At 48.7% G+C, this 3504-nt stretch overlaps 1 non-coding gene across 1 annotated transcript; it reads left to right on the top strand.

The window, feature by feature from the left end:
- Positions 1-2988: 2988 nt before the first annotated feature.
- On the top strand, positions 2989-3060 carry Trnag-ucc (transfer RNA glycine (anticodon UCC)). The gene has a single exon. It is a non-coding gene; the product is annotated as a tRNA-Gly (tRNA).
- The last annotated feature ends 444 nt before the right edge of the window (positions 3061-3504 follow it).

Here is a 3504-nt window from a genome sequence, read left to right as displayed (position 1 = left end):
AACCACCGTGACAACACGCACCGTCTGTGAGAGTATTTTATCCCAAATGGAGTTTCAGCGTCTTAATGTTAGAGGAAGAAGGTGCACGAACAAATATGTTCACAATATTCACAAGTCGGCAGTGAGTGCTGTGGGAGGGGGCATCAGAGTCACTGGCACCAAGAAGGCTGGAACTCAGCCATCAAGGTGCCTTTCTGCTTAATTCTGAGCTGCTAAAAACCAGTCGTTACGCAGTAGCGGCACCATCATTCTCACGCCGATATTGGATGATTGCCCGTTGACAATCGTCGACACTCGAAGGCAGTCCTCGAACAGCTCACGGGCCGTCCAGGACTGGCATATCGAGGAGGACCATTGATTTCGGAATAAGAGGTTCGCGAAGTCCTCGTACATTTCGCGCGAGAAGTGCGAATTCAGGAAGGCCGGACTGCGCTGAACAAACTTCCGCTGGTTTTTAATGAGAGCAGGGAGAGAGCAACGGAAGAGGAGAGTGGGAGGGGAGAGTGTAGAAAGAGCTACGAAGCAGGCGTGGCACAAGGCTATCGTCTTGAAACAACATAGGCAGTCAAGGGGGCCCATGCACGAGTTCCAATTTCCACGAGTTAAAAGTGGGAGCCCCGATAACCAAAAAAAGACGCGTCCTTTATGGGAATCATGGTTGCTAACGCTTCACGCAACATGCACCCACTTTTCCACAATAGGCGACGGGAAGTCAGGGTCAAGGCCTTCAGAAAAGCATGCAGCAAGGACAGCTCCACAAGATATGCCGACGCTTCAAGATACCCAGCAAGAACCAAGCGGACCGACGTGATAAGTGTGACAAACAATAAAGGAGATTACTTTTGCTCGGCAACGGTCAGAACAGATGACACCGATTCTTGCGAGGAAACGGCAGTTGCGCTTGCCACCACCACAATCCCAGATATTCAAAAAGGGGTCACCGTCATCACCTAGCATCCAGCGATAACACTGTGGATGCTATCGAAGGCTATAATAGCACAAAAAATTGATTACGCATGCATATCGTATGAACACCGGGGCGCGAGAGTCCTCGGAGGGCAATGAAGCAACAGATACCGCAGCGCGACGTCATTCACACCAGGCTTCAAAACTGATAGGCACTTACTGCTCAGCTGTATACCCCCCGTCCAGCCGCCAGCGCGGAAGGGGGTATTCCAGAGCATTACAGACACTGACGAAGAATATGCCCGCCGCCTCACCCGAAGCTAACCAAAGAAAATACCCATATAGTTCCGAAGACTGCGAACAAACTCATCCTCATAGGCTACACAGCTGCACAGGATACACCCCTCGCTTTTCAACTCCGACCGTTAATTCTGCTATAGGACGACCAACACCCTGCACCACATGACGTGGGAGTGTAAAGGCGACGCTGAACTACTAGATGCCCTCGCATCGACGCCGGGGCAATTGGAGGTCGTGCTCACCACTGCTTTCCTGGAAAACCAGCGGGGCCTGGTGACCAGGGTCTCTTCAGCTGCAGATGGCTATGGCATCCCGGACTACGGACGCCACCTAGCGCGGATTACCGGAAAGCATCCCCCAATCCTTTTTTCCCATTGTTTGGAAGCAATAACCATTTATTCATCCTTCTTTGCGTCCTTCAACGCTAAAGCACCGCTTGTGAAACGGAGGGAATAAAGGGGCTGCATTGCAGAGTTACAATTTTTGGAGTCCAGTACAAAGTTTTGAAGGATTTCCATTCAAACACTGCTCTAAAAGCAGAAGAAATTAAAAAGAAAAGTTTTCTTTTTCACACGTAGGCAAGGCATCGCGATATCCTGGTTCGCAAGGCACATGACGCAACATTTATACAAAGCTCTCGCAGGGGACGCCCAAGTATTTCACCTACTAAACCAGAGGTGCCACCTATCCCAGAAACATTCTTGGCTACCGCATTTCCCAGATATTCAACACGCACATTCCGCGCGTCTACGTCAAGCCTTTCACTCCAATATTGCATAAAAGAAACGCAAAACTGGCTACTTTGAAAGGGAACAAAGACAGGCTGCGTTCCGCTTAACACGACAAGGTGCCACGAATTTGTTTTTGTTAAAAACATTTTTGTAGTTGTAGTGGCACATGGAAGCCAGGCAATCAATATCCCTAATGGCAGATTGATTTAAATTAAAATTCGAAGCAAAAGAAATGCAGTACTTTTGAGGAACCCCGAACTGTTAATAAACGGAAGTGTAGGGTTTTGCTGATCCGACCACATTCGAACGTAATTGAAAATGGTCTCTATAAATCTCGTACTTTGCTGCAGTCCATGGCTTGATGAGTGAAAAGATTTCGAAAGAAATATTTTTAAAAGCTCAAATCGAAGCAAACACTCTTGTTGCATCCATAATGCGGAAAGGACCTGTTTCATCCGCTTCGGAGTCCCATTGACAGAGTTCACGACGGATTTTTGGTTGAATGGGAATAAACTTTATTTGTGCATGAAGACCGGTGTTCCTACGCGTCGTGACGCGGTTCCGGACTCGACGTCAGCTAATATTCTGCCCGAGCCATCTGCTCGCTCTTGCCGGCTCGCGTGTGGCATGCCTTTCGAGCGCCCCAGGGCCTGCTGGACGCCCCAGAGTTGACGTTCTCGGTCGGAGCTCTTTACGGCTTCTTCGAAATTTTTTCCGTTCATAGCGCCCTCTTCCCAAAGATGCGATGACGATCAGTGCTTCGTGGTAAGCCCGCGGAGTGTACAGTATCTGGTCCCACCTCCACGGTGCTTGAACAACTTTTTCTTCACATTCGCCATTCACCACGAATAAGAGGATGTTGTAAGCACAATGTACAATAGAAGTAGAACGTCAGTGCACTACATCACGAGCGATGTCTCGAGCAGCTGGCCCGCAATAGTCATAAGCCTGCTTTTGTTCTGCGCTTCGTTTCATTCCCTCGTACTCCCATGCGCGCCACACGAAACAATCCGCGCTGGCAGTGTCGCGTGGGGCTGTATCCGGAACGTGTGCGTCGGTGGTATAGTGGTTAGCATAGCTGCCTTCCAAGCAGTTGACCCGGGTTCGATTCCCGGCCGACGCATGTTTTCTTTTGTTAATAATACTTGAATTCTGGCGGAGAAATGTGGGAGTGCAATGAAGCTCCACAAACCGATTTTAGCTATGGGATTAATTTTATTATCGCACGTGCACACGCTTATTAGTTTTGAATTGAACACAAATACGAGGTCTCCTTCGCCGCGAACACGCACATGTACCTTACTTTTGAGCCAAATAACAGAGCACAATTTTCAGGGATGTTGCGGACAGCGCCAAGTAGGATTCTTTTGTACTAGAATGCGTTGTGGAGACCACTTTGTTCACTTTGGGTAGGAGGGTAACTGAGTAAACCGTATCAGTTGCTCACTTTTTCGAAACTCCTTCAATATCCTAATTGACTTCAATCTAAATTCACTCCCGTCATTGGGACGTTGGCTTTCAAGTCATGAGTACAGACTGCAACGGCTCCCCTTCAACCGCACTGTCG

Source organism: Haemaphysalis longicornis, unplaced genomic scaffold, assembly GCF_048455015.1.
Source record: "Haemaphysalis longicornis isolate Haplotype H1 unplaced genomic scaffold, Haemaphysalis longicornis Haplotype H1 scaffold_2, whole genome shotgun sequence".
NCBI classification, from domain to species: domain Eukaryota; kingdom Metazoa; phylum Arthropoda; class Arachnida; order Ixodida; family Ixodidae; genus Haemaphysalis; species Haemaphysalis longicornis.
This window is presented reverse-complemented; position numbering and strand designations above follow the sequence as displayed.